This window comes from Mustela erminea, chromosome 8 (assembly GCF_009829155.1).
Source record: "Mustela erminea isolate mMusErm1 chromosome 8, mMusErm1.Pri, whole genome shotgun sequence".
Classification (NCBI taxonomy): Eukaryota; Metazoa; Chordata; class Mammalia; order Carnivora; family Mustelidae; genus Mustela; species Mustela erminea.
The window spans coordinates 20822501-20846255 of NC_045621.1; the positions used below are offsets into that span (position 1 = coordinate 20822501).

At 40.2% G+C, this 23755-nt stretch overlaps 1 long non-coding RNA gene across 1 annotated transcript in view; it reads left to right on the forward strand.

The window, feature by feature from the left end:
• Window positions 1-4321: 4321 nt before the first annotated feature.
• LOC116597228 overlaps window positions 4322-23755 on the forward strand; it is a 54276-nt gene continuing 34842 nt past the window's right edge. Inside the window, exon 1 of the long non-coding RNA XR_004288504.1 lies at window positions 4322-4428. This is a non-coding gene — a long non-coding RNA (uncharacterized LOC116597228). The remainder of the gene's footprint in view (window positions 4429-23755) is intronic.

The following is a 23755-nucleotide window of genomic DNA, read 5'->3' on the forward strand; positions in this document are numbered from 1 at the left end:
ATACTCATTATACTCATAGCTATGAGTATAATGGGTATAATAGGGTTGTGATGGGGGTTCAGAGCAGGCTGCCCCCAAATTAGGCTTTGGCATATTGATTTTTTTTTTTTTAAGATTTTATTTATTTATCTGAGAGAGAGAGAGAGAATAGGTTGGGGCAGGGGCAGAGGGAGAAGTAGACTCCCTACAAAGCAGAGAGCCCCAGGCTCCTGGGATCATAACCTGAGCCAAAGGCGGATGCTTAACCAACTAAGCCAGGTGCCCCAGATGACAATTTCAATAGTAATTTGCAACAAATAAATTGCTCTATGCAGAACACATCCTTATTGTCAGAGGTAGGAAATTTAGGTCTGAGAAAGCTATATGAATAAGCCGTGTTATTGCTTCATTAATGTGCTAACCCCAACCCCAACTTCTTTATCTTGTCAATACTTCACAAGTTCATTGTTTGTCTAAAAGGTATAAAAGCTGCCTGTTTTGGTTACTTCTTTGAGTCTCATTTTTATAAGCTTCCATATGTATGAAATTAAATTTTTCTCCTGTTGGTCTGTCTTATGTCAGTTCAATTATTAGATCAGCCAAAGAACATAGAAGGGAAAAAGGAAGAAATTTCCTCCCCAACAGTTTCTGTTCTGCAGTCCAGAGCATGTGCTCTGGACTCGAGCACGGCATTATTTTGAAATGCAAATGTTAATCATGTTCTCTAAAAATAAACTCACTCCTGAGTTGGGAAAGAGAATCTCATTCTGCTGGACTTGATGCTAATAGAAAGTAAGATTGGAGTTGCTGGCGAACATCATGTCTTGCAAGTAAAACCATTATAGGAGAAAGCTGAGTAATCTAGGGAGAGAGAGTCCAGAGTCCAGAGTCCTGTTGAACTACTCAGTCTAGCTATGCTTGACTTTTTAGCTATAGGGTCAGTAAATTCTCTTTTCTGAAAACCTAACTTCAGTCATAGTTTCATGCCATCAAAAGAACTTAAAGTTTTATCCAGATTGCACTTATGCTAAGTTATACTTCCTAAAATACTATTTCGATTGTGTCACTTTTAGAAAATTATTGCTCTTCATTTTCTTTCAGATTACTTCATCAATCAAAGCCCTCCTGGCATGTGACTCTGTTTTTTGTTAGGGTTGATTTCTTCTGACTCTTCTTTCTCTTTTGTTTTTAAGGTGTTGTGGTTTTTTTGTTTGTTTGTTTGTTTGTTTTTGGGGGGGAGAGAGGGGGGGGAGAGAGAGCACAAGTGGGGAGAGGGGCAGAGGGAGAATTAGACTCCCCACTGAGCAGGGTGCCCGATGGACCCAGGGATCATGACCTGAGTTAAGGCAGACACTTCACCAACAGAGCCACCCAGGAGCACTTCTCTCTCTCTCTCTCTTTTTTTTTTTTTTTTAAGATTTTTTTAAAATTTATTTTTGAGAGAGAGAGAGACTCTTTTCTTTCTTATACTCTGCAACCATTTGATAGCTTTTCCTGCCTTTCTGCTTTTGTTTCCATGGTACCCTTTACCTGGAAAGCCTTTGTTACGCTGTATGAGCTGGAGCCTAACCACTGTAATAAACAATTCCAACATTTCAAGAACTCAATACAATCAAAGTTTAATGTTTGCTTATATCACAACTCTTAATAAAAGTGGTAGAGAAGTAAGCAGTTGAATACATGCAGACATTTAGGTACCCAGATCTTTCCTTTTTAGAACACCAGTGTCTTAGATTTGTGATCTTGGGGGTTGTTGAGAAAGAAGGAAAAACAAGGGGGGAGAGCAGAAAATCTAAGAGGAGACTGACTTTAGCTGTTGAGCCTGGGAGTAGCTTACATTCCTTTGACTCATGTCTCATGGGCCTTAACTAATCACATGACTCCACATGGCCTCATGTGACCCCATCAAGATTGAGAAGACTAGAAAATACTGTTTTCCTTTGTGGTCAAGTCAGGGGGGTTGAAAAAAGAAAGTTAGTGACCTTATAGCCCTGATGCTGCCATATCTACCATCTCCATCTGGTAAAATCCTCCCAATTGAATATAATTTTTTCCATATTCTCTTTGATTTGTGGAGCAGATTTTCTGTGTGTTTACCTTAGTAGGGTTCCTTACTAGGGTTCATTCAGTTTAGGTTCATTCAGTCAATCAGGAACATATGAAAGAACACATTTATTGAATTTCACAGATAGAAAGATGACTGTGACCTGCCCCTGCCCACAAGAGCTGTCCTAGGAGAGATGCAGACATAAACAGTGGTAATCTTATGTAAAGGGTGCAGTTATAAAGGTTTTTACAAATTGCTGATAAATCATACAGGAAATAAGTTTCTTGATGGTAAGGACTAGGTAATTGTTGATCTCCACGAGTACAAAGAATGTGTAGAGGGGACTCTTGCATGTACTAAACATTCAATGATTTCCTTGAGTCCAAGTGAATAAGTAAGCTAATAAAGGAAGAATGAGTGGATTCATAAGGGTTTTGAGATATACAGAGGTGGAGTATAGAGGGATCTATACATATGAGGGGAGGTTAATTTTTGTAATTAAATATAAAAATATATGCAAAAATATATACAAAAAGACCAAGTGAGAGTTTTAGATATGTACAAAAGATAAAATGCAGAAAAGTCAAAAAGTCTTAGAGAATACAGGTTTCCCCCACTATTCAAAAATAGTATATTCCTATGAACAACATAGAAGCAATAACTATTAATTTATATGCAAAAAATTTGAGCATTCCCCAACCCCAAAAATAACCTCTCTTAGGCTTTTCTGATAACTTAGAACACATCTTGCTAAAGGATGCACAAAATAAGTTATGGTAAAGTACAGATGCTCACAGACACAGTTCAGATCTCTAGCTGCTTGATGGTGAGCTGCTGTGTGGTCACTGGGGAAGGAGCCTGGGGAGCTCTCTAGCTGCATGGGGTGTGCACCTGCTCAATCACAGCTCCCTGAAAAACAAACAATCCTGTTTTAGCTTTTCCCCTTTCATCATAAAAATGAAAATCCTTTTCCAATTTCTTTCAGTTAGTGAAAACAAGTACTGATGTTAGATCTTTCGTAAGAGTCAAGCGGCATGATGCATACACAAAAAGTGGGGGAAACCTGTATGGGCGAAGTACCTCCATTCAAAGTGAAGAGGTAAATCTACATAGAGGTAAAAACCTCTTCAGAAAATTATACTTTTTATGATTTTGACTTTATCCTCAGTATACGTAGCTACGATGTTTTAACTGTGGTTGGTAGGGCGGTATAACAACTTAGGAAGTTATAAATAATCACCAGGATGTAGGGACACCAGGGTGGCTCAGTCGGTTTCTGCCTTCAGCTTGGGTCATTGATCCCAGGGTCCTGGGAATGAGCCCTACATCAGGCTCCCTGCTTAGCTGGGAGCCTGCTTCTCCCTCTGCCTCTGCCTGCCGCTCCCACTGCTTGTGCTTTCTCTCTAACAAATAAATAAAATCTTAAAAAAAAAAAAAAAAAAAAAAAAGGTCAGCAGGATGCAATGGAATGTTGGTTTTTCCTGAAAGTTCTGCGTCCTGCATGAAATTTTAAGAGAGAATGCTGAGCTCTCCTTTACCTACCAAAAGCATTTACTCAAGTGCTGTTGGGAGCCATGAGGCCCTAGGTTAAGGTTTGAGGTGATGCGGGCCTCATCCTGCTGAGGGCTGGATAGCCCTGCACATAAGCATGGTTTGTTAGTCTCTTACCTTTTCCTCTGATCCCTTATCTCTCGCAAACAGAGCGCCTTGCTAATCTGCCGCAAATATCTCTCAGGCTTGTGGGCCGGAGCAGCTCCCAGGAGGTGAATTATTCTGTACCTAGGACTATAGAGAATTTTAGATGTGTACCACAATAGACAGTTTCCTCCCTAGGCTGATGTTTGTCCAAGGCTTTCACAAGCTGAGTCTTTAAAATACACCCTGCCTCCTGCAAAGGTAATGCCTTCTTGTTCCTACTTCTCTCCTATATACATAGTTTCTTCAGATAGCTTCTCGTTTCCCATTAACCTATACCTTGTTTTCCTACAGTTCTTTACCATCTAGTTCATCCCTATAGCTCCTCTTTTTCATTAACCTATATCCTGTTTTCCTGCAGACCCCAGAATAAGTTACCAAAAAGCACATATTTGTGCTACTTCCCATGGCTTTCTGAGGGACATAATTACTCAAGAAGCAAAACCCTGTCCCCCATCGCTAGTGCCAGTCTGTACCCATTATGACTTAACTAAAATAACATGTGCTAAACAAAGAGAAATTATCTGATGAGTGCTTGTAACCCCCTGCCTCAATCAAACCGCCTATATAAGAAGCTCCAAAATCAGGATAAGATGGAAATGCCCGACTACTGACCAGAACTCACTGGTGGCTCTCCCATTCATCTCGCCGACACCACCCCTCCTTTGGGGACACCTGGACCTGCCAAGGCTGGACCCCGGCAAAGTGTGAGTGACTATTGGAGGCAGTTGAGAGACATTTTCAAAATAACCTGCTTCCATAGAAGGTTTCATGAATCAATCACTGGAAGATGAAGCCCAAATCGAGAACCACCTCCTACAAGTTCTGTCTTCCTGTATTTGTCTTCTTTTTCTGGCATAACAAATTACTAGGTTAATTAGTGGTTAATTAGAGTTAGTGGTTTAACACAGCACAGATTTATCATCTTACACTTCTAGTGGTCCAAAGACAAACAAGTTTCACTGGACTAACGTCAAGGGTGTTGGCAGGCATGGGTTTCCACTGGAGCCTCTAGGAAGGAATCTCTTTCCTTGGCTGTTTCATCCTTTGGAGATTACCTTCATTTCTTGGTTCGAGGCCTCTTCAACCACTCCACTCTGATTCTGTCTTCACATCTACTAATGATTGATCCTCCTTCTTCCTTCTTATAAGGAAGGACCTTTGTGATTACACTGGGCTCACCTGGAATCCAGAATCCACTGTTCTTAATCATTTGTTGCAAGGTCCCATTTTACCACATCTATTAACATATGCACACGTTCTGAGAATTACGACAGAAACATCTTTTTTTTTTTTTACACGACAGGAACATCTTTGGGAAGCCATTATTCAGCCTACTGCATTCCCTCCATATGTAATTTTTAAATTAGGAGGATTAATTTACATTTGTGAAGAGTAAATGAGAAATGCATGTGAATAAAACCTTTATCATAGCATCTGATGCTATGGTAAGCAATAGCAAAGAAATGGTAGCAATTATACTTCTAAAGATTCTTTTTTAATAAAACTCTGATGAGTGCAGCATTGTCTTGTCTCATCCACTGGCACGTTTGTCTTGGACAGGATAAATGTTCAATGAATACTTACTGCATAAGTGAATAAATGCTGAATACCCACAGTGGGTGCCTGTCAACTTTTCCTTCTATTCCATAATCATGTGAGCCTATTTCTCATTGATGTAGATGGATGTACTCCTGTTTCTTTTTCTCAGGAGAAACTGCTTAATATATATGAAAATTTAGAATTCTGTTAAATCCTGATGGTACTTGTCTCGTTCATTTTCAGTGGGAACTCAGTGAGCTGGCCAGGATAGAAATATGCCCTCTTGAGGCTCCTGGGTGGCTCAGTGGGTTAAAGCCTCTGCCTTCGGCTCAGGTCATGATCCTAGGGTCCTGGGATGGAGCCCCACATCCGGCTCTCTGCTCAGCAGGGAGCCTGCTTCCTCCTCTCTCCCTCTCTCTGCCTGCTTGTGATCTCTCTTTGTTAAATAAGTAAATAAAATCTTAAAAAAAAAAAAGTGCCCTCTTATTTCGTGCTCCACACTTGTATGATCTTTCTTTTGACTTGAATCGAGAGTAAAACAACAATTACAGCTGTAAAAAGAAAATAATGCAGATTTTTGTTCCTGACTATGAAGCTAGAGAATTCTTGTTTTGAAAACCACCAGAATGATAAAGATCCAATAATTAGGGGTAGGTAATGCATTTTCCTGAAACGTAGTTCTAGGAGGTGGATGCTTGTGAATAAACCCATTCATGCCTCATTCAGTTTCCTGCTCCATCCAGAATCATTGCAATTATACCAGTGTTCTAATTCTATTTTTTTTTTCTTCACCAGTGGCCACATTCTTGATTTTAGCAAGAAAGTGACATTAAATATGACAGCTTTAAAATGTGTAAACTTATAAATGAGGGAACACAGTCATGTATTGGTTAGCAATTTAGCCTGAAGGGAGGTTCCATGTCGTTCATGGCTCTTAAGTCTCTCTCAAGTGGGAAAAAGAGGAGGCTGGAGGGGTAGGGGCTTATTTTCTTGTTCCTTCCCTTGCCCACCCAGGACTAAAATACACGCTCATCAGCAGGCTGTGATTCAGCACTATCTCCGCTACTCCTCCCCCTCCTGTTTTTCTTTCTTATCTTTCCCACGAGTCTGGAGGAGTGAATTCTCAATGTGTACAGTATTTCTTGGCTAACGTAAAAAGATATATGAGATCACAAAATAGAGCAGCAGATGGTTTTACATTTTGTGGCTCATGTCTGCCTTTCAGGTAGAGAGAAGAGCAGGAACAAAGCCTGGAGGGCAGGAGAACAGCTTGAAGATGTGGCTTGTTGGGAAGTCAGTGTAACTGAGGGTGTGGGAGGGCAGTGGGAGGTGTGCCGAGGGGGCAGCGGTCTGTGGCCAAGTCAGGCAGGGCATTGGAACGGGGATAAGGATTTGAGATTTGATTTTAGCATCAAAAAGAGGCCAGGGAGGGATTTGAAGCAGGGGAGTGGAATGATGGGTTTACATTTGTAGTGAAGGGATCGGTGAGTGGATCTGTGGATCCCTGTTATGGGGTTACTGTGCTCTTGTAGGTGAGAGACGATGGCCGCCCGGAAGGAAATAAATGGATTCTCTCTCTCTCTTTCTCTCTCTCTCTCTCTCTCTATATATATATATATATATATATACATATATATATATATTAGAGATAGAGTTGACAAGGTTTGCAAACTATCTTAGTCCGTTCAGTCTGCCGTAACAGAATACCATGGACCGGGTAGCTTATAAACAACAGAAATGTATTTCTCACACTTCTGGAAGTTAGAAGTCCAAGAGGGGAGTGCCAGGACAGTCACTGAAGTCTCTCTTCCAGGTTACAGACTTTTTGTTTTTTCCTCATGCGGTGGAAGGGACGAGAGATCCTTCTGGACTCTCTTATGACCCTTATGACCAAAGCACTTCCCAAAGGCCCCATCTCCTAATACCATCCCTTTGGGTTGGGATTTCAATATATGAATTTGTGGAGGGAGGAGGCCACAAACATTCAGACCACAGCATTAGTAGATTAGATGTGGAAGCAACATCTCACTGGAATATTGATAGAAGATAATAGCTCATTAAGTGGTTGGAAATATGGTCACTTTACAATCATGAAATAGCCATGAGATAGTTTATGGAAAATTCTGTCTTTCTTGTCATGTCTACCTTGAACTGTTAAGATTTTCTCTGGTGTGGATTCTAAGTCTGTAAGACTGGTTCCGTGAGTCATTCTACTCTTAAAAAACATGTGACATTATTCAAATGATAGTTATTGGGATTAGTATTCTCTTTACACAGGAAAGATTCATTCTCTTGTGTTGTAAACTCCCCACTGATTTACTGCAGGACTGGAAGCTGTAAGGGGTGAAGTAAGGAGGAAACAGGGGAGAGAGAGAACAGATGATCTGGAGGCCATGAGTCAGGCCTACAGAAGTGCCTCTTTTTCATTAAGTTTTAGAGTCTTTACCTGAAGAGTGGGCCACTTCTGTGGGCCAAGAGGATTCAGGAGGATTTGGGCTTCAGTGTTTTTGTTGCTGTTGTTGTTTTTAAGACTTACCCATTTATTTGAGAGAGGGAGAGAGCAGGGGGATGGACAGTGGGAGAGAATCTTTCCGACTCCCCACTGAGCCCAGAGCTCTGTGCAAGGCTCATTCCCAGGACCCATGAGACCATGATGTGAGCTGAAACCAAGAATCCAATGCTCAACCAACGGAGCCACCCAGGCTCTCCCGGATGCAGTATTTTTGAGTGCATCAAACCAAAGTTCTTATCTCATGCTTCAGAGTCTCAGTCCTTTCTAATCAGGGAATAGTTAGATTTACCAGGACTGAGTATATAATCTCCTCTGTACCTCTGACACCCTTATAATGAAGTCCTGGGCCTCATTCTCAATATTATCCTTTGGTGTAAGAATGCTTAATATATTCCAAAATTTTTCTTCTTAATTTCTCTATGTATATTAAAAGATCTTTCACAAACTCAACAAACATTGGTGAATGAAAAAATGTTCAATAAAGTAAGGATTGATACTATCCCATCTCAGTCCCCAAACCAGTATATTGATTACTGGGAAGAACTAGAGGTATTTCATTTCATTTCAAAAAGAAGACATGAAGGGGTGTCTGGGTGGCTGAGTCAGTTAGGTGCTAGACTCTTGATTTCTGCTCAGGTCATGATCTCAGGGTGATGGGGTTGAACCCTGTTTTGAACCCTGAGTGGCTCCACATTCAGTGCTTAGTGTGCTTGAAATTCTCTCCCTCCTCCCCTTGCGCCCCCCGCCCCCCCGCACTGCTCATGTGTACACATGCATGCTCTCTCTCTCTCCCTCTCTTTCTGTCAAATAAATACATAAAATCCTGGTGGGGGGGGGAAGACCAGAAAGCATTCAAATAGGATATGTGTGGGCAGGGCCCTTGTTTTATCTCTAATGAGGAAACCTGGATAAACAAACAAGCAAAAAAGCAAATGTATTTGTGTTTAGAGCTTTTGAAGAACCCTGGATGTAAGACTGAGTAAACTGAACTTGAGAAAGGGGTGAGCCACAGAGAACATGGGTGGCTTGCATCAGAGAGACTTGCAGCCGTTTCCAGCCCCAGGGGGGAATTGCCTTGGAAGACGGTGAGCAGAGAAGTCTACTAGGGCACGGGGAAGCCAACTGAACTGTTGGTGGCTATGATGAGGGAGCAGGAGGCTGGCTGAGGACAAAGCAAAAGCTGGCGCCCTGCACCCCCCCCCTTCATCCGCTCCCCTCCATATATGTAGCATTCCTCAGGCACCCCTGACTGCCATAAAATGATAAATAGTTAACTTGCTGAGATCACAATCCTGCAAGACGGGAGTCTCCCTTGGTTTGCAAATGTCCTTGAGATTACAACAAAGAAGTTACCTTATCAATAGCCCAATTTCCAAAGACACAGAACTCAGTTCCTCAAGCCTAATGTCACCCTCCCCTCCATAAAAAACCGAAGGAGGCGGAGGTAGAAGGAAAAGTAAATAAAGTTAAATTTCTTCTAAACCTAAATCTCATTAACAAGGATGCTTGATAGCAGGAATGTAACATTCCACCAGACTTCCAATTGTCTTTACTTGATAGCAACTAAGGCTTCAATATCCTGATAGTATTCTTTGCCCCAATAGCCCTTCTGAACACCCCTTTGTCCTCACCTACCCAACTCCTGTGTATATAACCAACCACTCCTCACAACCCGGGGCAGCCGCATCTCCGCCTGCCCACGGGCCCTGTCCCCGTGCTCTAATAAATCACCTTTTGCACCAACGACGTCTTAAGAATTCTTTCCTTACTCGTCGGCTCCGAACCTCCTCACCCCACCGAACCTGACTTAGGTTCTGGGACTTCATCAGCTATACACAAGCTGGTATAGAGCACTGGAATCTGTAGGAGCCCAGACTCGGAGCTAATCATTCCTGTCCGGTTTGCCAATACGGACTTCTGTTAAGTAAGCAGCTGTACCCACTGGCTGCACAACCAGATTAACATTTCTAAGATGCATTTTAGAATACAACCAGAAGGTGGCAATAGAGTAACATAAATCGAAAGAGTAGAGCCATTTTAAAGTAGTTCAATGTTGTCTTTGTCCTTCAATATGCTTATATTGACTACTTCTCAGGCTTTGTCTCAAAATTCCTGCTTGTTACGCAAGTGGATGGAGATGCATTCTTAAAAAAAAAAAAAAGAGAGAGAGAGGGAGAAAAGAAAGTCAGTAACAACAAAACCTTACGTAGTATCCGCATTCTCTTGTTCTGTGCAAAAGACCCTTTCTTAGCCAGGCGCGTTTTCATTTCAAAAAGTTTGTGAGAACACACAAGGGAAGACAGTGGAGAAAGCACACTGGAGAGTGATCAAGAGTCTTGCATGTAATTTTCACTTTACTTTCGGAGGTGTAATGTAACATAATCGTTATATACTTGGGCTTGCCAAAAGATTTGGGTTCCATCCTGATTTTACCATCTACAGGCTCTGTAATTATGGGCAAGTTTTTCTTTCTGAAACTTAATTTTCTCTTCTGTAAAGCAGGAGTAATAAGAGCTGTTATCTCTTGGTGATATTGGAAGGATTAGAGGAAATAACGTTTAGCTCAGCATCTGGCATGTGATAGGAAGCTAAAAAATACAAGCTTTTATTCTTCCTGCTATATTTGGATGGAAGAAATTTCCTTCATATGGTTGACTCTTGAGCAACACAGGTTTGGACTGCATAGGTCCACCTACATGTGGATTTTTCCCAAAAAATACAGTGCAGTGCTACAAGTGTATTTTCCTTATGATTTTCTTAATATCTCCTTTTATCTAGCTTACTTTATTATAAAAATACAGTAGATAATACATATAACATTATGTGTTAATCAACTATTTTGTTAGTGGTAAGTCTTCTAGTCAATAGGAATCTACTAATTTAGTATGGGGGAGTCAAAATTATCTGAAGATTTTTTACTGTATGGGGGGTGGGTCAGTGCCTCAAAGTTCCACATTATTCAAGGGTCAACTGTAGTTTTGAAAAAAATACTAACCATTAGATTGTATCGGACGTTTCTTTGTTGCTTATTAAGTATGTAATTGAAACAAAATAAAAGAAATAAAAATTTCCAGAAACAGGTTGCATGTTTCTCTTTATGGTGGACATTAACTATTCCCATTATGTCAGAACTAGGTAGAGTCTGGTGTTTTATTTAGAGTGTCTTTCTTTCTTCGCCAGATATATTATCCTTAACAGTGTGCATTCAATCTTCTCTAACCAGTTTGTCAAGTAAATGCAGGCTCATTTCCACTCACTGATGATGTGATTATAGCTTTCTAGAGCAGGGCTGTGTAAAGTGATCTTATTTGTGTCAGTGATGGTAGTAAAAATACCAATAAACCCACATCTTTCCATTGCTGGACCTGAGCTATCTGGTGCTCTATAGGAAGAGGTTAAGTTTTGCATTTAAATTTGCATAAAATAACAAACCAGATTCAGATCAGCAGTGTGGCTCCCGCCTATAACTTGAAAGAGAGAGACAGAGAGAAAGGCAGAAAGACAGAGACAGAGACGCAGAGAAAAACCATTAAAGATGACTTGCCATCATAGAAGTCTTGTGAGTCTGTAGAGAGAAATCAACACCGCTATTGATAATTTCTTTCATGATAGAGGGTCAGTGAACTTTAGTATATAAGAATTATCCAGTCACTCTCTTTATAGACATAGCGTTACCTGTATCCTGTTGTTTTCTCCTCTCTTTGAAATCCAGACAGTACCAATAATTGATGCTAAGTGCTTTCTATTTAAATACTGAAGTTCAACCAAGCCAGAGTGATCTTTGGCTGTACGTTAGTGATATTGGAGGGTTTTAAAAATGCCAGGGTCTTATCCAGATTTCTTCACTAGAATTTCTGCAGGCAGGAATATAAGTTATTTTTTTTTAAATGTTTCTAGGTGATTCTAATATGCATTTAGGATTGAGAGTTACTTAACTAAGTACTATTAGTGAGGTTGTATTTGTGAAACTAGCATTTCTAGCTTGGAACTTTTATTAATTCTCATCCCATTTTCTCTAGCCTTTGCACAAATGGTTCCATTTTCCTCAGATTTCCCTCCTGAACCTTTCGGCAGAGCTATCCTACTTAACCAAATCTTGTTCATCTGATGGGATTTCCTCAGTTTCCCTCCTCTCTATTCTCCCCTGGGCCTCTGCTTCGCGGATCCGGTTCTCTTCCCTTGTCTCGAAGACAGACATGTCCTTTTTACTCCTCCAGTGCTTTCTCCTCAACTTCAAACTCTCCTACTTCCTTCAGGACCATGCTCCTTGAGTGCTCACCTTGGGTTTTAAATTTTCAGTTCAAGCTCGACAAACTTTTGAGTGTCCCCTGTGTGCCAGGAGCGGGGGCTATAAAGGAGAACAAGAAAGTCAAGGAGTGCAGTCAAGAAGGGGAGACAAAAATACAGACCTAATCATTCTGTGGTGTGATTTGGACAACAAGGGAAACATGCAAAAAGCGAAATAGCAAAAAGGAAGGTGATGGCCAATTTTTCTGTACCTAATCCCTTCTGTGCTGGGAAACAGTTAGTTTTGCATGTTTTACATGGCAATGATTTTCCCTTGATTTTTAAATTAATGGTCCTTTTCTTCCATGTCTTTTCTTTCATTTTCAAGTTTCTTAAAAGTGTAACTTAATTTTATGTCTTTAATTTCTTAACCTTCTTCTTCTAGCATCCATTTTTCCTGCTAACATTTTCTGGCTCACCAGCAGCCTTCTTTTTTTTTTTATTTTATTTATTTATTTGACAGAGAGAGATCACAAGCAGGCAGAGAGGCAGGCAGAGAGAGAGAGAAGGAAGCAGACTCCCAGCTGAGCAGAGAGCCTGATGCGGGGCTCGATCCCAGGACCCTGGGATCATGACCTGAGCCGAAGGCAGCGGCTTAACCCACTGAGCCACCCAGGCGCCCCTCACCAGCAGCCTTCTTATTGGTAAGCTGCCTTCTCAACAGTACCACACACATTGAAACTTTCACTTTTGGTGGCTTCTGTGACATTACGTTCACTCCATTCTCCTTCCTGACCTCTGAAAGGTCTTTATCTGCTTCTTATTTAGGTTCTTCTTTTTCCTTTCACCCACGGAATAGGTGCTCTTAAATCTTCTGGCCTAAAACTTCTAACGTGGATGCTTGGGTAACTCAGTCAGCAGAGCATACGACTCTTGATCTTGGAGTCATGAATTTGAGCCCCATGTTGGGGGTAGAGCTTAAAAAAGAAAATCTTAGGGGCGCCTGGGTGGCTCAGTGGGTTAAAGCCTCTGCCTTCGGCTCAGGTCATGATCCCAGGGTCCTGGGATCGAGCCCCGCATTGGGCTCTCTGCTCAGCAGGGAGCCTGCTTCCTCCTCTCCCTCTGCCTGCTTCTCTGCCTGCTTGTGATCTCTGTCTGTCAAATAAATAAATAAAATCTTTAAAAAAAAAAAAAAAAAGAAAATCTTAAAAAAACAAAAACAAGTTCTGTCTTTTTTCTGTGCATTCCTTTCCTTGAAGTTCTGATCTAAAATTTGGATTTCTAGTCTAATAAACCATTAACACATTGAAGGTGAAAAACAGTATCTTACTATGTTTTAATTCCTAGAGCTAAGTATATTTAAAAACATCTAATAAGTTTTAGATCAATTCAGTTGGACACACTCCCAAGATTCAGTTCTTTCTTTTATTTATTTATTTTTTTTAAGATTTTATTTATTCATTTGACACAGAGAGAGATCACAAGTAGGCAGAGAGGCAGGCAGAGAGAAGGGGAAGCAGGCTCCCTGCTGAGCAGAGAGCCATATGCCAGGCTCAGTCCCAGGACCCTGAGATCATGACCTGAGCCAAAGGCAGAGGCTTAAACCACTGGGCCACCCAGGCACCCCCGGTTCCTTATTTCTAATTGTCTGGTGGTTACTTCTGCATGCTCTGAAAAATTTATTTTGCCCTAAAGTGATCCTTTAATTTATTCCCCTAAATTAATCTGTTCACCTTTCGAAGACATATGGACAGAATGATCACCAGGGACCATGGATACTAGGCACAAGGGATACAGGCATTGTTGAATGAAGATGACGTGCTCTCCTTTCTCATAAAGATTACCCTGTAAGGGGATTCCTGATTTATTACAATACTGTTAACCATTTTTTAGATATCTAAGCCTAAAAGGTTAAGCTAATAACTGATTTATTCTCATTCATTTGATCAAGACTTTAATACTTTTGCCTTCCCAATGGTTCTAGTATTGCTGGTACTCTGAATTGCTTTTCAACGTCTTCTTGTTCTGAAAATATTCCTAGAGCCCCCCTCGGAGCATTTTATGTTTGAATACCTTCAGTGGTTTTCATTTTACTTCTCTACTCAAATACTTTCAGTGGGTTTAAAACCAATAGGCCAATATGCAGGGTCTTCTTTAGTAAGGCCCTGCCTCCCTCACCAGCATTTTCTTGTGCTGCTGTCTTTCGGTTCACATCTGTTCCAATCAGACTGGTCTCTTTGCAGCTCCCTGGGTATACACTTCACTTTTTTTTTTTTTTTTTTTAAAAACCCTGGGCCCTTGTTCTTTTTTTTTTTTTTTTCTTATTTCCTCTTAAGCAGTTTATTCTTTTTATTTTACTTTATTTTTTAATTTAAATTCAATTAATTAACACATAATGTATTTTTAGTTTCAGAGGTGGAAGTCATTGATTCGTCAGCTGTTTATAACACCCAGTGCTCATTACTTTATGGGTCTCCTTAATGTCCATCACCCAGTTATCCCTTCCCCTACCCCTGTCCCCTCCAGCAACCCTGTTTGTTTCCTGTGATTAAGAGTCTCTTATGGTTTTTCTCCCCCTCTGGCTTCATCTTGTTTTATTTGTTCCTCTCTTCCCTATGATCCTCTGCTTTGTTTCTTAAATTTCACGTATGAGTGAGATCATATAATAATTAATTTCTTTGATTGTCTTCTTCCACTTAGCAGAATGCCCTCTAGTTTTATCCACATTATTGCAAATGGTAAGATACCAATTTTTTGGTGGCTGAGTAGTATTCCATTGTGTGTGCATCTTCTTTATCCATTCATCTGTCGATGGACACCATAGTTTACCATAGTTTGGCTACTGTGGACGTTGCTGCTACAAACACTGGGGTGCAGGTATCTGGGCCCTTGTTCTTGCTATGTGTTCTGTGAGGTGTGGCCTCCTCTCCTTTTCTTATTTATTGGAACCCAAGCCACTCAGTTCAGCTCCAATGCTTCCTTCTTTTTGATCCCCTTTGCCTCTGTACAGCATAATCTCCTCTACTTGGAAATTGCTATAAGGATTGCTGTTGTTGTTGTTGTTTCTTCCCTAGAACCTTGTGGTCACCCCCTATTGCATCCAAAATATATTATCTGTACTTATTTTTCTGGTAGCAATAGGAATATATAAGACCAATAGCTCCAGTTCAAGTATTTTCTACAGAACATGTCCTTTTATTGCTCAAGCTCATCAAGTTAGTTCATATTATTCGGTATTTCTATACTTTTTAGTAAGAAGAATAAAGTAAAGAGTGTACATTGCTCATGAAGAAACTGAGTCACAATAATGCAGTATATGTGTTATTTTAATAATATGAATTCATAAATTTAGAAAGAATTACATTGTGGTCTTGTAGTATTCCACGTAGTCAATTACCGGTATTTTTAAACGAGATTTTATTTATTTATTTGTTAGAGAGAGACACAGCGAGAGAGGGAACACAAGCAGGGGAAGAGAGAGAGGGGGAAGCAAGATTCCCACTGAGCAGGGAGCCCAATGCACAGCTCTGTCCCAGGACCCTGGGATCATGACCTGAGGCCCAGGCAGACGTTTAATGGCTGAGCCACCCAGGGGTCCCCATTAGTGATATTTTTAGCTTACTTATTATTGCCATTTGAAATTAGTAGGTGTTAAGAATCCAGCACGTACACTGAAGTGTTCAGGAATGGAGGAGTATATCTGCAGCTTGGTCCCTTCTGTGCATTCGTGGGAGAGAATGATGAAGTAAATGTAGAAAAATGTTGACAAGTATAAATATAGTGAAATATACATGGGAGTTCTTTGTACAATTTTTGCAACTTTCCTGTAGGCTTGAAATTGTTTCATAATAAATTTAAAAAATCAATCTGGGATATTAAATATCTTTCCTCTAGTTCTTTGTGTTGAGGATAACGTCCAAATAAATTCCCTTGAATGTCAATGAATACCATTTAAAAATCTTTTTTAAAAAAGATTTATTTATTTGGGAGAAAAAGAGAGAGAGAGAGAGTGCATATGCATGGACAAGAAGGGGGAGAAGAAAAGGGAGAGGGAGACTCCTTCCTGAGCAAGGAGCCTGGTGTAGGGCTTGATCCCAGGACCCTGCGATCATGACCTGAGCTGAAGGCAGATGGTTAACCAACTGAGCTAACCAGGTACCTGAAAAATTTTACAACTTTTAACTCTTAAAATTTCTTTTAAAGTTCCTTAAAACCCAAACAAATTCTAACTCAAAAGAGCAATAAAACACATTTCTTTTATATTTAAAGATAACTTGGGTGGCTATTATATTTTTTGTATCATAAATAAACAACAAATATTTTTCAGTAAATAGTGACCACCTGCTTTGTGCTAGGTACTGTTCAAGGTGCAGAAAACAGTCCCTGCTCTTAGGAAGCTTAAATTCTTCTGGAGGAGGCAGGTGCTGAGAGAATTAATAAACAAATGATGATGTATCTGAAGATGGTAAGATTTAAAGGGATAAATGAAGCAAAACAAAAAGGATAAGTGGTCAAGGTGGTGGTGGTTGATAGGGCTCATCTGAGCAGATTCAGGGGAAGTAAGGTAGTGAGCCGAGAATGTAATCAGTGAAGAGCTGTCTATGTAGGGGAATAACAAATGTCAAGACCCTATGTGCTTATTCAGGAAACATGGTAAGAATGTACAGAATGTAATTCACCAACGTTGAGGTTTGGCCATATGAGTACAATAGACAACAAAAGGGGGGTGGAAAGTGAACAGGTCTACAGGGGTGTAATTATAATGCGGACTGGAATAGCAAGAAAAGAATGTGAAAAAAAAGGAAAAAGGAAAATGATTAAGGGATGAAGAGGGACATAGACAATGTAAGACCTTATAAGATATTGTAAGGTCATCTTCTTTTATTCCAAGTTAGCTGGAAATGAATTGGAGAGCTTTAAGCAGGGGGGTAAGATCATTTCACTTACATTAAAAAACAAAAAGATAATTGTGACTATGTTGTGGAGAACAGATTATAAGATGGGTAAGAATGGAAGTTGGTAAAAGAATTCAAAGACTGTTGCTATAATCCATTTGAGTTATGATAACTTGAAAATCAAGGTGCTAGCTTTAAAGGTGGTGTGGAAAGAGGTCAGAATTTGCATCTATTCTGAAGATAGAATTGGCAAGATTTGTTAATAGACTGGATAGGACAAGTGAGAGAAAAAGACCAATGAGGGGTGACTCCAGGGTTTTCCACTGGGGAATACTGTGTGAGGAAGAGGCTTTGGAGGGGAAAATCAGAATTTTATTTTTGGGTATGTCATGTTTGAGGTTACTCTGAAATATCCACATGAAGAGGTTAACCAGAACTTAGATAGATAAGCCTGGAGTTCAGGGGAGAGAACTAGCCTGGAGAACCAGTTTGGGAATTATTAGCATATAGATGGTATTTAAAGCTTATAGACTGGATGGGATCCCCTAGGAAGTGAGTGAAGAAAAACCAAAGATTAAGTTTATGAGAACATGTGAACTTTCAGGAGATAGAAGGAAAACCACCAGCGTGCAGAGTCCTGAAGTAAGTCTTTCCAGGAGGAGTAGTAATCAATTTTGTCAGATGCAACTGATCTATCAGTTAAATTGAGAACTGAAAATTCAATTATGAAGTGAGGGTAAATAATTTCTTTGATCAGAGCAGTTTTAGTGAGGTGGTGGCAGTAAAAGCATAGTGGGTTCCGAAGAGAGAATTAAAGGTGAGAAATTAAAGACAATGAGTGGAAGCAATGCTTTATAAGTCCTCTGTAAAGGGCAGCAGAGAATGGGGGAAGACCTGGAGAGGAGAGTGGGATCAAGAGGTTTTTAGAACATGGGAGATATTACAAGTGTATATATTGATGGAAATGATCAAGTGGAAAGTGAATATTAATAATGCCAGTTGCGGAGGGATTGAAGAAGCTATGTCCTTGAGGAGGCAAGAGGAGATAGAATCCATGTAGGAGTGAATAAGGGGCCACAGCCAGCTTTTCCATAGTAACTGGAGAGAAGGCAGAGTGTATGGGCACAGATGCATGCAGGCTGGTAAAATGGTGGGGAGAGCTTATGGAAGCTCTCTTCTGGTTTATTCTATTCTGTCAGTGAAATAGGAAGCACGGGCATCCTCTAAGCATGAGATGAGATAGGAAGTGTTCCAGATTTGAGAGGAGAGGAAAAAGTGTGAAATAATCATTTAGAAGAGTGAGAAAGTAAACGTCTGAGGGGAATGTAATAGTTTTGCTAAACCAAGGTCATGTAAGGGATGAATTTAAATTGAGCCCAGTCACCACGCTTTTTTCCCCAGCCGCTCTCAACTGTGCAAGGTGTTACTGTGCAAGGCGTTACAAGGAAGGCTGCGCGATGTATTTCACCAAGGTTGAGGTTTGGCCATGTGAGTACAATAGACAACAAAAAAGGGGCAGAAATTGAAGAGGTCTGCAGGGGTGTAATTATAATTATAAATCATGGAGGGACACCTGAGTGGCTCTGTTGGTTGAGTGTCATGATCTCAGGGTCCTGGGGTTGAGCCCCAGGTTGGACTCTACGCTCAGTGGGGAGTTTGCTTGAAGATGCTCTCTGCTCCTCCTTCCCTGCCCCTCCCTCTGCCCTTGCTCGTGTGTGTGTGTGTGTGTGTGTGTGTGTGTGTGCATGTGGCTTTAAAATAAATAAATCTTTAAAAAAATTACAGATCATGGAAGCTGAACCAGATAAAGTGTGAAGTGAGGACATGAAAGGATGAGAGACCATGGAAAATCAAATGGAAATATGATCTATGGATTGCAGAGTTGTGAGGGTCAAACTACCAATGAGGGTGAGGTAGAAAGTTAAGGAGTGCTAGAAAGTTGGAATTTGAGATTGTGGAGGGTGTATAAGTGATTGGTAATAGCAATGTCTGAGGGCATGACCATGTGAGTAGGTGGCTGAGACAGGGTTAGAGGACAAGATCTTTGGCTTGGAAAGGACCATGATACTGTGAGGTCAAAATGTTAGAAGGATCATTTGGATGGATATATGAATCCTCAACACTTGTAAGAGGAAGTGACCTAGGTATCTGTAGATGACTCCACCAAGGAGAGACAGCAGCTGATGTAGCTTGATAGAAGAATTTTAAAGCTGGAGTGTTCTAGGGTAGAGAGAGAATGTTCTGGAAGTGGCTCACCTCATCTCTAGACCTTTCAGGGTGGAAAGAAAATAGGTACTATTTGCAGGGAAATAGAGTTCTCAGGGGAAGGTTAAATTTCGGTTACAGCAAGAAGATGAAGGGAGCTTAGAGATTGAGGATATACTTTCTCACCGCCCCCACCCCCCAAACTGTTCAAAGCATTTTCTTTTAAGAGATTAACAGTTGTTCATTCTGCCACAAACTATTTTAAGAATGTTGCTGTCCATCATTGCTACATTATCTTCAGATGAAATATTTGTGAGGTAACCTGTATTTTCCTTACAAAGCACAGAGTTTTGGCAATAGAAAGTTTAGCTGAATCCGCTAATAAACTGTAATGTAAGACATTGAACCAATTGATCTAGAAAGCTTATATAAGGATAAGATTTTTTTTTTTTAGCTAGTCAGATGTTCTGAGCATAATTATCTGAATAGATAAAGAACTGTATTACTTAAAATAAGACAGAAATAATAGGATCACGTCTGAAAAATAGTTGCCTCATCTAAAAAATTTTTTTCTACCAAATGAGGATAAACATTTATAATTACATGGACTGACTTTCAAAGGAGACATCTGAAAAATGATGACTTCATTTGGATTTTAAACTCAATTTGATACACATAACAAGATGGACCTCAAGGAAATTATTCTGAGTGAAAAGAGCCAATCTTGTATGATTCCATTTTTATGACATTCTTGAAATAACACAATTATAGAGATTGAGGATTGGAAATATAGGGGGACAAATGTGTGGTTATAAAGGAGTAGCAAGAGGAAGTTTTGTGGTTATGAAATAGTTTTCTATTTTGTTCATGGTGGTAGTTACATAAAGCTACACGTGTGATAAAACTGCATAAAGCCACACGCACACACACACACACACACGTATAACAGGGGACATCTGAATATGCTCTGTGGAATGCACTAATGTCAATTTCCTGGTTTTGTTATCGTATAGTATGTAGACAAGATGTCAATATTGGGGGAGAAAGAATGAAAGATTCATGACACTTCCTGTATATTTATTTGCAACTTAAGGTGAATCCACAAAAATAAATAATTTACAAAAGTCCTGGTAGGTCTCCAAAGAAACACACACACCCCCCCCCCCCCAAAATATCATAGGAAACAGTGGTTGCATAACTTAGAAATGAATAATGATTTGTAAAAGAAGAATAGTATCCAATTGAAAAGAAACACAAAGAACTCCTTTCTATTTTCATGCCTTGTTTAACACCAACAATTGACTGGTATTCCAATTGACTTCCCAACGATTAACAGACTAGGAAACTGCTTTTAATACTTTGCACATATTTAGGGCGCCTGGGTGGCTCAGTTGGTTAAGCGACTGCCTTCGGCTCAGGTCATGATCCCGGAGTCCCGGGATCGAGTTCCGCATCGGGCTCCCAGCTCCATGGGGAGTCTGCTTCTCCCTCTGACCTTCTCCCCTCTCATGCTCTCTCTCTCACTCTCTCTCTCAAATAAATAAATTAAAAATCTTTAAAAAAAAATACTTTGCACATATTTGTCTTATTAGGTCATCATTATCTAGCTCCCCCCTCTACATTCTAGATATAATTTTCCTTGGGAGTGGGTTCCATAAACTCTATTGTGTTTACCCGAAGAATTGTTTATGCTTCCTTTTAGTAGGGGATGATAGCGCTGTAGTCCATCGTTTTCCTTTTGCCTTGACTCTATGGACGTCCAGAGCTAATATGTAAGAAATACAAAAAGATTTACATAAAAGAGCAAAAAGAGTTATTTTCATACATGAGTAAATAAGATAAATATATTCTTTTTTTTTTGGATAAATATATTCTTTTAAGATTTTATTTATTTATTGGAGAGAAAGCGAGTGAGCTGGGGGAGGAGCAGAAGCAGAGGGAGATGGGAGAGGGAGATGCTGATCCCAGCGGAATCAGCACTGAGCATGGGGCTGGGCTTGGGGCTGTAACTCATGACCTCCAGATCATGACCCTGAGGTCATGGCCCGAGCAGAAACCGAAACTCAACCGACTAAGCCTCTCAAGCACCCCATTAAGATAACTATTTTTTAAATGTCCTTAGAAGTAAGTAAGGAGTACTCTTTCACTTAATCGGACTTCTGTTCATCTGTGTCCCTCTCTGTTTTAGTTTTCCAGTTTTTTTAATTGTACTTTGTTACCACCTCTCGTGCACAAACAGCCTGCCTCCCTGCTCAACCCTCTTTCAACTACCACAGTACCTCTTTTTAGAATAATTTCTGTCTCCTTTGTTTCTCTAATCACCTAGAGGAGAAATGAGAAAGATATCTACAGCAAGTCTTAGGAAAGAACCCAGATTTTTCTAAGGTAATATATTACTTTATCTGTTGGCAAAACTGTGCTCAAGTATTTGATTGATTGTTTCTTTAAATTGTAACACTCAATGGCACCCTGCTCAAATTCATATAGCTAGTTGATAGGGACTCAGGGCTTGGCACTGCCCCTTTGGTTTTCTTTCATATGTATCATAAAGTTAGGAGATGAATTGTTTATACACATGCATATTGCTGACATTAGCAAGTGTATAATAATTTTTAAATAAAAGCAATAATTATCCTTTGAAATTTAATTGTAGTAAAGTACTCCTTGAAAATGTGATGCAGTAATGAGCAGGTATATGTATATATGTCTTTTTTTCTCTATTTGTATATTTAAACAATATCTCCTTTTAGTAAGCATCATTACATGAAGAGCCTGTCATAAAATGTTTTCTAGGTCCTTGTGGATAGCAGGTGATAACTATGATTTCCATTTATCCAGTGCTTTTATAGTTTCTCAAATATTTTCATTTGTTTTTCATAACAACCACGTGAAATAAGCAGAATTGACTTTACCATCATTCTGTGGCTTAGAAAACTGGCCATGGCCAGAACCAGTGGCAATGCTAGAATTAGAGCCCAAAGAAAACTGGCCATGGCCAGAACCAGTGGCAATGCTAGAATTAGAGCCCAAGCCTTTTGATGAATTTCGTTCTCTTCTTACAAAACCAACGTGTTTCTCAAGTCACCAAATGTTGCTTCAAGACTTGTGGAGGAACAGGTTGTATCTCTATACTCGGTGCCACCCCTGTGTCCACGACTGGCACAACCTAAGGGCAGAAAAATGCAAACCCAAGGTGAATGTGGACCCTGGCAATGTAGCTAATATCTGGCAATATTGATTATTTATTCTTACTTCAATTTATGGATCAAGTTATTATTTGAACTGTCAAATATTATTTCATGAAAAATTACATCAAGCATTAAGACACCATACAGGACTATTTAATGATGATAGGATTGTGGCTTCTGTCTAAGGAATACTAATCTATGTCTGATCATATCTGGTAAACTGGGTGAGAGGCCTTTCTAGAAGCTCCTTTGCACAAGGACCTAGGGGCCTTCCAAGATCAGTCATCGAAGAAAAATGTAGTTGTGTACAATGCATTCAATTAAGTAAGAAAGCCATGATTCTTGGTTTTGAGAAGGTGGAGGGAAGGGTGATTCTGAAACTGTGCAGTATCTGTCACTTGGTTTGTTCCTTGCCCCAACCCCACTATAAATAGATGCACGTGCCCTAGGCTGCTGCCAGCCCTTGTAGCATTATTGTACAAACTAGGAAGAGGTACCTCCTTTGGTCAGATGTAGCCCCAGGAGTACAAAGCTCAGCAGCTCTGCAAGATAATATAGCCTTTGTGGGACTCTTCCAGGGATATATAGTCCCTCACCAATAGTTTGGTCGGAAATGTCTGCACTAACAACCCTTAGTTGACTCTTCATTTGGCAAAAATTGTATTCTCTTATATAGTCCCCCATACAGGCCCTGTTTGGGGGAGGTTATAAAATTATGCCTTAATAAGAACTAATTTCATTTACACTATTGAGTATTGACCATATTGGCAGCAGTGTGTAGGGACCTGTAAATAGAACTTAATATAAGGAGAGAGTGACACTGTCCTTTTAAATAGAAAACTGTGTTGCATTGACAAGTAGGAGACTTCAGCGACTCAGTGAGGGCAAGGGATGGTGGTGCCCAGCAGGCAGGGCCAAATGCAGCAGAGGCACAGTGGCAAATTATAGGTGTCCAACAGACAGATTAGTGCCCAGTAGGTACCTGTGGAAAATGGCAAGTACACAACAGATTTGGTAGTATTTAGCAGGTGCCACCAAGCTAAGGTCCATGGTGCTTTGCACTAGGTGCTCAGAAAGGCAGTGGTAAAGCTCAGCAGGAAGGACTTGCATGCACATCTATGAAAAAGGCCTGGAAACTTCCAGAAACACTTCCTGGGGGCAGAGTTAGGCAGTACCCCATGTAGGACCTTAGAGGTATTGCCTTAACAAGGTAGGAAGTTAGGGGGGAGGAAACTTTAGTGGTATCTGGGTTTTTGCTATTGCTGCTTGCCCATCTGTTCCCACAATCCGGTGAGAAGCCTGGAGTAACTCCGGTTACACGAATAAAACATTAGAGATACATTCCTTAATGTAGCTCATCCTTAATATTTTGCTTGAGGTCAAACATTAAAAGAATGTTAGAAAAAATTATCTGGCCCAGTTTCATTCCTACAGGAATATAATATTTTTCTTTTCTGAGAAAGAA